Below are 15,085 nucleotides of genomic sequence, written 5' to 3'. Positions count from 1 at the left end.
ACAGTCCAGTGATACCACCATTTGCTTCCTATGAAGCACTTGTACTGTCTTTGCCTGTCAGCTACTGGTGTGTGCCTCACCTCTGATGCTAATAAAGCATACTCCATCCCCTCTGACAGACTGTCTATTCAGAGGTCCCCACTGTCATAAGCTACCTCCCTCTGCACTTGAAAGCAGCTCTAATTCAATAGACTGGCAGACTAAACTCAATATTGAAGTCAATGTGTAAGAAAGCAAGGTGAAGCATGTGGAGGCTGGCAGTTTCCAAATAAGTGGTGAAGTGAGTAATTGCTAAAAAGGCAAGCTAATATATGTTTCTATGTCAGCATAAAAGCATCCTGTGTGGATGCATGAGAGGAGGGGAATTTTTTTTTGTCCAGTGTGGAATTCTCTAATAGAGAAAGCGATTGAGGCCAAAACATTGAATTTATTTCAAAAATAAATTATATATAGTTCTTAGGCTCAAGGGTATAAAAAGTATGGAGCGAAAGCAGGAACAAAGTACTGAGCTGGATAATTAGCCATAATCACTTGGAATGGCAGAGCAGATTTGAAGGACTGAATGGTGTACTCCAGTTCTTAGTTTCGATGCGACGTTGTCCCTTCTCACAAAGTGAACTGATAAAACATGCAATCGTAGATATGATTGTTCAGGAAATTTCACTGTCTACTCTCTCTTAAGAGGAAGGAGAATTGGAAGTGGAGTGTAAATAGGCTCTGTTGGGGCTTCAAAGATGGGCAAATGCACAGAAATAAGGTAGTCACCACTTAAGGGCAAGATCTTAAGCTACAATTTAAGATTTGAGAGGAAAATCGGGAAGCTTTTTATCAACGTAGAGAATCTGCTCCTTTTCTTTCTCACTCTATTTATCACTCTGTTCTCCAACACAGCTGCTACACTAAGAAGGAGGAAATTCTACTTTTATTAATTTAACTTTCTCATACCATTTGAATGTTTATCAGTATTGGATCCCCCCCATTCTTGTATTTGTTGCTAAAAGCATGATTTCACAAATCATATATAATACTGACTTTGGCTTAAGTTTTCTTCAGAACTAAGTTATCAGGAATGAAATTCTTCACAGAAATGATTTTATCCCTGATCAAGTTCTAGGTACGCTTAATTATGTCATATCTAATTACAAGTACTGAAATATTTTTACATACACTTTCACTCTGGAATATTTATTTTCTGATAATCCTATCATGAAACACAAGCCATACAAAGGCAATATTCCACCTGAATTATGACTTAAAATGAGTAAGATGCATTTCTGACTTCCAAAATTGGTTGTGTTATGAAGTTGAAGGTATATACTGTACTGAGACCTAACAGGCACCTGTCATGTGACTGACTAGCAGTCTCAGAGCGTACTGGAAAATTGAAACTATGTAACATTTGGCTGTGAAACAAGTACCTGAGTTTTGGTTGCTGTGTTTTCACAACAGTTTGAATTTAACTAATCAGTTTAAATCATGCCCCAAGACAGTAAAACCCAATCAAATTTGAATTTTACTCTTTTGCCAACATATAACCAATGGGATGATCCAGTGTTTGGGGTATAAAGAAGCCGGCATTTTGAGAGTTAGCCAGAGACAGTGGCCAATTGCCATCACCAGAGTAACTGTGAACAAAACACTCTCTATGAAAGTATCTTTTTCATTTGAAACATCTTTGCAGCAAAAGACGAAAATGACCCAGGGAGATCTACAGCCAGAGGAAGGAGGACACCGGAGATGACCACTGTTGTCTGGTTTTGAAAATTAAGTTGATGTAATTTTAATATGGGTGGTTATCGGAATAATCGATTGTTATAGAGTTGGAGGCAGCTAACAAGCAGTCAGGAGAAAGAGCTTATGGTTGTTAACAGTTGTCATTTAATGTCACTTTTAGGGTTGAAGAATAAATTGATATTTTTGCTTTAAGCAGTGGAATTTGGGAGTTCTCTGTCACTCATACTTTAACTGTATACAAGGCGAAGTGAGCTCATCTGAGTGTTTGGTTTAATTAGCAGAAGGATTCATCACTGAGTTATAACAATTGACACTCTGAATTGTATTTTGTGCATATGGAATAGGTGCCCAATGGATATTTTCCTAAGCAACCAGATCCGTGACGTTATTAAAACCTCATGAACAGTTGGAACTTGAACATGAATCCCCTGGTCTAGAGGTCTGAACATTGCCATGGTGTCACAAGAGCCCTGAGCTATCTAATAGAATTAGAGATTATAATTTTTTATCATCTGTTTTCACCATTACAAATGGATTGGGAAAGCTGTTGCAAATTAAATTTGTTACCTGGAGGATTGGGAGAAAATGACCTAACTAAAGTGGGCAAACTTGCATATTTTCACACGAAAGGAGCTGTGATCCTGTCACCCACAAATCTAGTTCACAGCTGGTGCTCAGTGTATGATTGGATTGAAACCTAACAAAGGGACAGCGACATCAATTCTTCCTGTTGTGACTATTTTCAATCTATTGGATAAGAAATTGAGTGAATGCAAAGCCAAATGTACAGTTACATAACTCTCAAGAGAAAAAATGTAAGGCGAGAGGCAAACAGGGTCACAGTATCATACTTGGAACTGACAGAGCAGTGTCTACAGAGGTTGTGATTCTCCAGGGAGGCAATTACTGAACTATGTCAAATGATGCCCCAGAAGATTTGAGAAGCAGCTCCATGACGAGAACTGCTCTACTTACATTGGTGAAGGTCACAGCTGCAGTGATTTCATTTTTGCTACTGCATCACTTCAGTCATCTAAAGCAAATATAGGCACAAGAACCTATAACATGGAACAAAGGCCAAGGTGAATCCTTCTTTTCTTGCTTTCCAAATCTATGGGAATGAATCTTCTTTTTATTGCATGGTCTTTTCTTACAAACCTTTGGTATTTCTTCTTAGTCTCTAGGCATGCATCTTTGGCAGTGTCTTTTATTGACTAGTTGTCATAGTAACTGTCCTGATTCTGGGTGGCACATTATATGGATTGCTTTGAATCACCCAGGCCCTACTGTCCTCTCTTCATCCATTTCCAGTTGTCTTATTATTTCCATCCATTGTCATCTTATGACCCCCACTCCTGTGCGTTCACTCATTCCTATACTATCTACACACAATACATCCACTGGCTCCCCTTTACCTACAGAATGAGTTATTTCTTCAAGTAACTCCAATAAATTATATAAACATGATTTACTTTTGACAAACCCATGTTGGATTTGCCTGATTACCTTGAACCTATCCAAGTGCCCTATTGTAACTAATAATAACTTGTAATGTTTTCCTTTTATAGATGTTAAACTGTCTTGTATTTTTCAGCTCTCTGTCTCCCTCTCTTTTTGAGTAAAGGAGTTACATTAGCTATTATCCAAACAAAGGAACCTTCCCCGAGTGTAATGAGTTTTGAAAAATTAAAACCAATGCATCAATCAGCTCATTAGCTCATCGTTTAAGACTCTATGATGAAATCCATCAGGATCTGGAGACTTATCAACTCACAAGTCCAACAATTTACTCAATACTGCCTCCCTGGTAATTGTAATTTTTGTGAATACCTTCCTCCCTTTCAATTCCTGGATTATAGCTATTTCCAGGGTTCTACTCAAATCCTTTCTTGTGAAGACCAACACAAATTATCTATTCAGTTTGTCTGTCATCTCTTTATCATTCATTACTAATTCCCCAGAATCATTTTCTATATGATCAACATTACAGACTTTTCTTTTTTAAATCTCTGAAGAAATTTTCCTGTGTTATTCTGTCTATATAATTTTTCCCTCCTTACTAATCTTTTAGTAATTCATTGCTTCTTTTTTTAATCAATTCTGTCGAATCTTTTGAATTTCCATCTAGTTTTGCACAACGATATGGACTTTCTTAGGGCTTGATTCTATTTTTTTTAGTTAATCATGGATGGCTGGTCTGTCCAGAAGAATTTTTCTTATTTGTGGAGTAAATCTGTTCTGCACTTTCTGAAATCTCCCTTTAAATATATGTGATTACACTCTAATTTAATTTATCAGTTCACTTTCACTAATCTGTTCTGTACAGCTCTGTGTTCAAGATTTCATAGTTATCCTTGTTTAAATTTAAAATTGTAGTCTTGCACTCATACTTCTCTCCCTTAAACTGGATGTAAAATTCAATTGTATGGTCACTGCTACCCAGGGGCATTTTCCCGATGAGGTCACTAATTAATCCTATTTCATTAAGTCAAAACTAGATCTAGTAGTCTGATAGCATGTTTTGACAAGATTTGTAGCTCAGGATAAGGTTCTGGATGTTGGTTTGCTCATTGAACTGGAAGATTCGTTTTCAGATGTTCCGTCACCATCCTAGGTAATATTTTTAGTGAGCCTCTGGATGAAACACTGGTGGTGTAGCCCGCTTTCTATTTATATGTTTGGGTTTCCTTAGGTTGGTGATGTAATTTCCTGTTCTTTTTCTCAGGTAAATGGGATCCAAGTAAATGTGTTTGTTAACAGAGTTCTGGTTGGAATGCCATGCTTCTATGAATTCTTGTGTGTGACTCTGTTTGGCTTGTCTTAGGATGGATGTGTTGCCCCAGTTGAAGTGGTGTCCTTCCACATCTGTATGTAAGGATACTAGTGAGAGTGGGTCATGTCTTTTTGTAGCTAGTTGATGCTCATTAACAAAGATTCACAAACCAGGAGCCCCCCTCAGATCCATAGTCTCGTTACCTGGAAGACCAACTTACACATTAGCCAAGGAGCTACACCAAAGACTAAAACACTTAATAGAAGACTCGCACTACTCCATCCACTCCACCCAAGAATTCCTAAAGACCATCAAAGACACCAAGATAGAAAAGGATGAAATAATGATCTCCTTTGACGTAACAGCCTTGTTCACATCTACCAACATCAACCCAGCCAAGGAAACACTGACTGCACTATTAGAAGAACCAAAGACACATGCACCAAACACCACCAACTTTATCAGCAAGGACAGTATCGTCAAGATAGTAGACCTATGCCTAACCACCCACTTCACCTTCAGACAAATCAATGGAACATCCATGGGATCGCCGATATCAGGGTTCTTAGCGGAGGCAGTCATGTAGAGACTCAAACAAACAGCTCTGCTAACCATCCAACCCAAACTTTGGGTCCGCTACATGGATGACATCATTGTCATCATTAAACAAAACAAATTAGAGGAAACTTTCAAGACCATCAAATTTTACAGGCATAAAATTCACTTAAGAGGAGGAGAACAACAACAAACTGTCACTCCCAGATGTCGTAGTGGAGCGAACAGCCAATGGGGAACATCAAATCAGTGTCTACAGGAAAACAACACATATGGACCAAATTTTGAACTACAGAAGCAATCATCCCAACATCCACAAACGAAACTGCGTTAGGACATTATTTCAACAAGCAACCACACACTGCAGCACAGAGGAACTACACAGAACAGAGGAAAATCACCTATACAGTATATTCAAAAAGAACGGGTACCCAATGAACACAGTCCACCGATTTCTCAGCAACAAACCTAAACAAGCGGACAAAACACATCCAGAAATGTAGCCACTCTCTCCGACATCAAAGACATCTCGGAAATGAATGCCAGATTTCTCAAACCCCTTGGCATCGTGGTAGTCCACAAATCCACAAAACAGCAGCTAATGAACTTGAAAGACCCTATACAGGCAACAAGCAAAACTAATATCATTTACAAAATCTTCGAGTAAAAAATGAGGTCTGCAGATGCTGGAGATCACAGCTGCAAATGTGTTGCTGGTCAAAGCACAGCAGGCCAGGCAGCATCTCAGGAATAGAGAATTCGACGTTTCGAGCATAAGCCCTTCATCAGGAATAAGAGAGAGAGAGCCAAGCAGGCTAAGATAAAAGGTAGGGAGGAGGGACTAGGGGGAGGGGCGATGGAGGTGGGATAGGTGGAAGGAGGTCAAGGTGAGGGTGATAGGCCGGAGTGGGGTGGGGGCGGAGAGGTCAGGAAGAGGATTGCAGGTTAGGAGGGCGGTGCTGAGTTGAGGGAACCGACTGAGACAAGGTGGGGGGAGGGGAAATGAGGAAACTGGAGAAATCTGAATTCATACCTTGGGGTTGGAGGGTTCCCAGGCGGAAGATGAGGCACTCCTCCTCCAGCCGTCGTGTAGTTGTGTTCTGCCGGTGGAGGAGTCCAAGGACCTGCATGGCCGGTGGAGGAGTCCAAGGACCTGCATGGCCGGTGGAGGAGTCCAAGGCAAGAACTGTAACAAACACTACATTGGACAAACAGGTAGAAAACTAGTCACCAGGATACATGAAAATCAACTAGCCACAAAACAACATGACCCACCCACTCTCACTAGTATCCTGACATACACATGAGGAAGGACACCACTTCAATTGGGACAACACATCCATCCTAGGACAAGCCAAACAGAGACATGCATGAGAATTCCTGGAAACATGGCATTCCAACTGGAACTCTATCAACAAACACATTGACTTGGATCCCATTTACTAAACCCTGAGAAAAATAACAGGAAATGACATCACCAACGGAAATGACATCACCAACCCAGGGAAACCCAAACATGTAAATAGAAAGTGGGCTACAGCATAAGTGCTTTATCCGAAAGCTCATTGAAGATGTTCTTCATCTGGACTACTTTTTCCTCATCTGTATATCTGTGGTTAGCACTGTCCGCAATGTGTTAAAGACTTGCCCCCTGCACTTTGTATTTACATAATCTGGACTATTATATTTTTCTCATAGTTTTGCATCATGTTTTTCCATTATAAGTTCCTATACTAAATTTGTAATGGAACTTGCTGTAAAAAAACATAGCACACTCTAACTATGAAACAGAACTTGCTGGAAAAACTCAGCAGGTCTGGCATCATGTGTGGAAAGAGAGCGGAGTTAATGCGTTGAGTCCATTGACTCTTCATCAGAATAGTTCTCCAGTGATTTCAGTTTTTGTTTAATTTCTCAAACATCAGCAGTTCTTTTCTTATATACTCTAATTATACTTGCCTGCGCGTGATAGCTTAGTAGTAATGGACCAGGTTAGAGCCCCTCAAAACATTTCAAGAAAGTAGCTTGGACCCTAACTTTGCTAGTTGTTTTAAGTAGGTGTGCAGTGGATATTCCAGGAGTGATGCAGCTGGCCCAACCACTTAGTTTTAAACAAAACAGAATTTATTTAAAACATTACTGACTGAAACACAAACAAAAGAGAGCAGAATATAAAATAACTTAACCAATCCAAAAACCTAACAGATTATCCCAACTTAATGATGCTGACCCAAATACTTGCAACAATCCTCATAAACGCCCCTTGGCACAAAAGATAAAACCAAACTCAGGGTCTTACAGAAGAGATGTCAGAGAGATAGAGGGTCATCATGGACCTGTTTCTTTGAGTCCAGCAGCTTCACAGCTGACTGCTTGCAGCCAACAACCACCCTGCTCAAATCCAACCCAACCCAACCCAACCCAACCAGAGAAAAGCTGAGCTGAGAGAACTGGTCAGTCATCTTTCATTGTACAAGTGAATTTTTAAAACTTGAAAGCCTTTTGACTGAGGCAGTATCTGTCAGTTGTAATCAAATTGGCTCTAAAACCCTTCAAAGCTCGACCTTTTGGAATCGCTGCTTTTACAACTTCTCTGAAAAAAAAAGCCAAGGACAGCATAACCTTGTTAAAGGAGCAGCATCATCACAGTAGTACTTCAGCTCTTCATCTCTCAGCTCCCGTGATCTAAACAACTCTATGCTTTTTAATCACACTAACATTTAATTGTTTCTAACTTTTACTTGAAATTATTATGGTTATTATTTGTGAATTTATTATGGTTATTTATTATGACCATGCACTTCATTATTTCTGGTTCCTATTTCACTTGAGTTCAACCACATGTGACAACAGCTTCACTGATCTTTATCTACCTGCTAAATGCTAAATGTATTGGCCTATCCCTGATCCAAGTGTAGCTCCTGCAATAGTTTTATGGTGGATTACTCAGAGATGGTGAATGTCTGAAAATTGAATGGCTGAAAACACATCCTGTAAGGGAACTAAATCAATTATCATCCTTTTATCTAAAGGAATGGAAGGTAAATCTGGATAACTTTACAAGATTTTTAAAAGAAATAAATCTTGACACGGACCTAGGAAAATGCCCCCTCCAAAATTGTGGAGATGTGTCTATCGTTGTTCTAATGCCTTTTAGTTATATGAATATAAGTGGCTATAGCATCAAAATTCAAAGGATTCCTTTGTTTATGGATCATAAAGTTTGAGAAGAAATATAAAATTAATTAAATACATTGTGATAAGTGAGATTATGTTGTTAACTCCAATTGCAGAGAATATTTCAAATCTTGTTGGTGTAGACAATAAGTTTACTGATACAGTTAAAGATTCTAATCAGAATCACAGTCAGATGCCTGCACCTTTGCCTTCTGCTACTCATTCAAGTATTTTCCAGTTAAAGAAATCTGCAGTAAAGCTGACAACTCAAGTGCCCTGAATCATAAGCCCATTCACAGTGTAGACAAGGATAACAGTACTGCTGTAGTTGTGTTTGAGATGAATAACCCAGACAATGAGAGCTCAAATCTTACAGTGGGTGTTTAAGACACTGAACCAGGAAAATAATTAGGAAAGTAACAGATTGTTGTTAAAAATCAATTGGTTAACTAAGGGTCTTAGTGAAGTGAAACTGCTGACCTTATCCATTTTGGCATCTCTGATTACCATCCCAAAATAGTGACTATCTCAGTGATGTACTCAAGTAAACCCCTCAATTGTTGTGTAATGGCTATATTTTTGAGTTTTAATTGTAGAATGAAATGAGAAAAGAATATGCATTGCTGCATTGTTTGAAAGCAATAATTTTGTACTCATTTTGAATGCTTTTAATACAGCTACAGCTTACAGAAGTGTCTGTCGTAATTGGAGCTGAGAGGTTGGATAGATATGGAGCTTTGGTTGCTGACAAGGTGCTGTTTGGTTTGTGGACTAGTGATCAATTATTGATGGAGAAGTCTTCTGCCTGTCAACAACTATGTGATTAGTTCTCAAGTAAATGAACAGCTTTGGGGCTTGGAACAACATTGGAGAAGCCATCAGGTCTCCACCAGCCAGGAGTTCTCACTCTTTCTCTCTGTTCTCTGCAGGAAGCCATTTTAAACCTGAAGCAAACCAGTTTATCTTTCCCCAGCAGTTGACATAAGCTACACTTTCAATTGATAAATGTGATCTTTTTATAAGTGCAATAGCCCTGTGCTATTGGCAAATGACGGAAAACATTCAGAGAAGGTGACTGCAAAGTAATATTCTGACCAGCACAAGGATCAAAAGAATCGCACTGAACTGGTTTTATAAAATTTTTTCCTCCATCGTTCGCTAACGTGTTTTTCTGTTGGTGTCTGTGTCTGTTGGTGTAATTAAGGGGGAGTTTAGAAAGAGCTTGGAAATTTAATTAGCTGTGTTACGTGTGGACAATTTATAACTGTTTACCTGTCGCTAGAGTATAATTACGTGCAATAAATGTTAAGGGCAAAATTTAGCCCATGTTTTCTGTCAACTTGGGCCTGAAAATCAGATAAATTGGGGATTATTTACTGTCTCCATAAAATCTTTAACTTCAGTGATGACTGCAGGAAAGTGGGACTTGATTCCCAGCATGCTCCCTCAGTGAGATGTGTCAATCAGATGGCAACAAGCCACCATCTTCTCTGGACAGCTGAAGAAGGACAATAAATCCTGTCATTGCCAGTAACAATCACATCATGGCAAATAATGGAAAAGAAGTATTTGCATGGGCTGTGTAAAATTAACTGTAAGTACCTACAAGATCCCATCAGACTTGTAGTGGAGAAAATGTAAACTTAAGTTATGTAATAAAGATTCATACTATTAAATTTTGCCAACCACCTACATCTTCCTCTTGAGTTATCTGCTGGAAGGCAGATCCTATCCATAATTTCTCAATTTCCACTATGGCTAGGGCAAGGAAGTATGACCTGAATCCATCTCAGCTGGAAGAACGATCAAACCTTATGCCATTGGCGCCAATCTGATCCATATCAGATGTCTGGTCAACTAAACCAACTGACTTACTGTGGCAATGTACGCTGTTAACTATAGTCTGGGGCTACAGACCATAATGCTAGGTACTCCAACTTCTTTCCTTTATATGGTTAACAAAGCATTTCTTCTGTTCTTACAACCTGACATTGCGTATGTTGGAAGGATTTACAACTGGATACTCAACATGTTTAGTCACATTTTGCACACACCTTCCCTGGCCTTCCAAGCCTGGAGTGGGACTTGAACCCAGAGCTAGATACCAACTATATCATACAACCTACAGACCTCCCACCTACAATGACATATATAAACGCGGCCTACCAACAATGAGACAGAGGCCTACTGACAAGAAGCAAATGATTTATCACTTTTCCTAAGAAAAGGAGGGACAGAAACTTTATGAAGTGATACCTGCAGAGTTCTACTTTACCAAGATTCTATAATCATCACTTTGTATTTACACGGCATCGTACATTAATATGTTAATTCAATAATGCAATCACTTAGTGTTAATGTGCTATAGACAATGTGAAAGAATGAGTATATCAGAGTAATTTGCAGAACTATAATTGCTACTATCAGGTAGATTTACAGAAAGCTTCCTGATGTTATAATTAGGTTTTATGTATGTTTAAGTATGGATGTTGACCACACTATCATATAGCTCCGAAATGACTGAAGGAAAATAGGCAGGAAATAAATTTGTGCTTTTATAGGGCTTTGGCCTTATTCTATGTGAAGTATAAAGGTTTGTCAGAGATGTTATTAGATATGTGACTGTTGTTCAGGTGCAGTAAGTGCAGGAAGACTAATTTTTGGACTAGATGTGCTTGTAATAGCCCAACTAGATACCATGTCATGAACATAATCCCAGAGCACTGTTGGATTAAGCCATTCATTAGATCACTTCAGTTAGATGGTAAGATAGACTCAAATGGACAATCCTTAAATTTTCTGTGAAAAAGGTTGATGGAGCAATAAAATGGCCCCTTTCATTAATAATTCTACAGTCATGTGTTCCTTCCATAGATATGAGTGCTGGACCAGCCTGGGTGAAAATGATAGAAAGATTAAATGTTCTTTCATCCCTGCAATGCACCTGGGATCAACTGAAACAAAATAGTCCAATGCCTGGTCTGAAAGAATGATTTCACAACAGATTACATGATTCAATCTTAAAGGGACAAACATTAACACGGAAATATCGTGGACAGCCAGTGAGTGAGTTCTGGGAGGATACATGTGGTTAAATAAACAACATAATTGAAGACAGGTAGATTTAGAGAGGTCATAGCGTCCTATCCATAGTCGTACCTCATGTTCTCCTTCATCTGCTGAGCTCATGAATAAGACCATAAGACATAGGAACAGATATTAGGCCACTCAGCCCATCTGCTCTACCATTTACTCATGGCTGATAAGTTTCTCAACCCTATTCTCCCACATTTTCCCAGCTTTAAGACCTGACAGGATCTGCAGATTGGAAGCCAATATCATAATTGCACTCAATCATTGGAGCTTGCTAAAGAAGTCTGCAAGCTTTAGTGGCTTTGTTGAAGGCAACTAGAGCCTGCATGAATGATTCGTAGCCAATAGCATAACTCAGATTCAACCTGGACACTGGCTGATAATACCTATATCTGTGTGGATCAGTAATGAGAAAAAGTCAATCCGTGTGCATTGTTAGACATCTTTCAGTATACATTAGCTCCAATAATTGTGAAAAATGTTGCTCTGAAAAATAGATAGTGTGGCAATTTCATCACGAGCAAACTGTACTTCATTCATCATTCTTCTGCTATTGTATAAAATTGTTTGCGCAACAGAAGTCATTTTTCTTTTTTATTCTTAACATTTGTCTAATGTAGATAACACTGCACTTTCTAAATTAAATAGAAATCATGGCAACTTTTAAGAACATTTAATGTAAATGTTGAAAAGGATAAAGGGATATGGACACAAGGAATAGGACTACAGTTCATGCAGAGGTTGACTTGAAACATGTTGAAAACCAGCAACTGTATTTTTGGCTGGATGCAGAGATGGGTTTCAGTGCATAAATGGCCATATTTTCAATTCTTTTTTAGGAGGAAGTTGAATTTTCTTCCACATTCCCATACCCCAGTATTTTCCCCTGCTCCTTATGATGTTGGGAATGCCCAGTCTGTGAAACAAGCGCCAACCGCACTGAGTTTAGATTTCCTTTGATAAATGGACAGTGAAAATCAGATTTCTTCTCACACATTATTGGTCATTTGATGATGCAAAGTCTGGATACTCACTAAATGAACACCAGATTGAGAGGTTGAAAAGCAAGTGGAAAATCACCTGAGGAATTTGAAATATTTGACGAGGTAAATTTGGAATGTTTTGCCACCGTCAAGTGTCATATTCAATGTTATTTTGTAATGAATATATACTTTAATGCAGTGGTTCACCTTGGGAATTTGTTCTGTAAAGGTAAGTTGACCCTATATTGTTTAATTTTTCACATGTTACAGAACTTTTCCAATGGATAGGTCGATCTAATGTGCTTTAAAAAAAGGCAAGAAACATGATGTCCTCTGCAGTAGTTTGGTGTACTAATTTAGTTGAGCTGGTAGATCTGATTGTTTTATAAAAACCCTGCTACCGATGGTTTAAAAAATATGACCTGCACCTGCTTCCCCTCCATGACTGACAGGCAGTTTGCTTAGAAATGGAAATTATTATCACTCTTTCGGTGAAGCTAGAAATGTTTGCAGTGGCAAGTTTTGTCCTATTCACTCGTGGGATTGGGTGTTCCTGGCTGAGCCAGCATTTATTGTCCATCTCTAGTTGCCCTCAAGAAGGAGATGATGAGCTGCCTTTTTGTACCACCAGGATTTTAGCTCAGAGGCAGTGGAGAAATGACAAGATGTTTCCACATCAGAATGGTAAATAACTTGGAGGGAAACTTGCAGGTGGTGGTGTCTCTGTGTATTTGCCTCCTTTGTCCTTCTAAATGGAAGCAGCCATTGGAAGATGCTGTCTGAGGCATCCTCATGTGTTCCATAATGAATGTGCTATGAAGATCTGGGTGTACTGTACCTTAAAACTAGTAGAACTACGTGACGGCACTAAGTGTTCTGAACAAGATACAATGCAACATGTGTCCAACAGCCAGTGTAGCTGGAGACAAAAAAAAATTAAATTAGGCCAATCAGTTTAAATTATACCCAAAAACAAACAAACTCCAATCCTTTGAATTTAGTATTTTAACAATATTAAAAGCCAATGACGCAATCTGATGCTTGGGGGTATAAGAAAATTGAACAGTTGGAGGAGACCTGCCAAAAGACCAACAGCTGTAGGCTGCTAGTCAGAACTCTCTGAAAGGTACCTGTCTAGAGAAGGAGTTTGCACAGTGAAAAACATCAACATCGACCTGAGCAAATCTACAAAGGAAGGTATGAAGAGAAGATTCGACAACTGGCTGGTTTTGAAATTTGAATTTTTCAGTAAACCTGAATCGGGAGTTTTATCAGACTCTTATTATAGAAGGGAAAGTAAAAGATAGGTGAGGAAGGAGAAGTAAATAGTTGTTAGTTAATTATTCTCTGTTATACTTTAAGAAATGAAATTGTTAACTTTTACTTTAAATAATTCTTGGCCTCTCGAATTTTCACAGATTACTACATGGAATAAATCTTTTCTGTGTTGCTTGTTTAAATTAAGCAGGAGGGTTTACCCTATGATGTAACAAATGTTTCACTGAATTTCAAATATTTCAACAAGGTAGATATTGATCCAAGAATATAGAAATCTTTGATCAGCCTATATAAACATTTAATGTTTCTGGTGTGTTTTCAAACCAAATAGGCATTAAAAGATTACAACGTATTTCCTTGCTTTTTTTTAGTTCAATATTAAAAGACAGTGAGTTTGAATTTAAAATTTTCTTATCTGTTCATCGTATGGTTCACTGAAATTTTTACAAAATATATTCTAATTGCCATTTCACAACTCCTGAGAATGATACATAGCTTATAGAGGTGAGTACATATGGATGATACACATAAAGTTTGCATGGCTGGCATAAAATAATATGAGGTGGCAGAGGGTGAAATGCAAGAATGTAAAGGGGTGTAGGTTTACATTGGACAGAGGGATAAGATGGAGAAATATGAGGGGCCATGGGCAAGTGAGCGGATGAACAGGGTATAGTTTAGGGGGTTTTTGAATCTTGCTGCTAGACTACTGTGTGGGAGAAGTGACACACACACTCCAACTGGTTTATGTCCACACCCGTACCCCTCACTTTCTCCATTGCAAATTTTAAAGTGCACTTTGAAAGTGAACATTTTGTGAAAAAATCAAATTTGCACATAAAGTCACATAAGGGTCTGGATTGCATTCTATGAGTGGAAAAGATAGGAACATAGGTTTTCTTGTGCCAAATAAAAAAGTGTCATCAGTTGAGACTTTGATATCCAGCAAATTAAGAAATATATTCAGTTTTCTGTAAATAATTAATATTTCCCGATTTTGGCTTACAGTGTAGAGACAGTAAGGTCTGCAGATGCTGGAGATCAGAGTTGAGAGTATGGTGCTGGAAAAGCACAGCAGGCAAGGCAGCATCTGAGGAGCAGGAAAATCAACATTTCAGGCCATAACGCTTCATCAGGAATGGCTTACTTACAGTGTGGCAGGGTGCTACAGTAATGTCCTTTCTCCAAAGTATGAGGTGATACCTCAGTGACTGCACAAGACAGCGTGTCACCTGCTAAATTTTTTTAATGTCCCCAACAGGGAAATGAGCCATGGTGAGGGGCACAAATTGTAATTCCAGTCCTGCATTACTTTCTGTGACAGAACAGCCTCACAGGAGTTGTGTAGTCATGTTTTAATGATTTTGTTTTTGGTAGTTAGGCATTTATGATCATTTAGATCAATTTTTTTTTGTTTGCAGTATCATTAGTACCATCAATACATTTCCAAGTAAGAGTCTTGGTACTGGAATTTTTTGATGAGTTGTGACTC

Source organism: Hemiscyllium ocellatum, chromosome 4, assembly GCF_020745735.1.
Source record: "Hemiscyllium ocellatum isolate sHemOce1 chromosome 4, sHemOce1.pat.X.cur, whole genome shotgun sequence".
Classification (NCBI taxonomy): Eukaryota; Metazoa; Chordata; class Chondrichthyes; order Orectolobiformes; family Hemiscylliidae; genus Hemiscyllium; species Hemiscyllium ocellatum.
Note: the sequence above shows the minus strand (reverse complement) of the source record.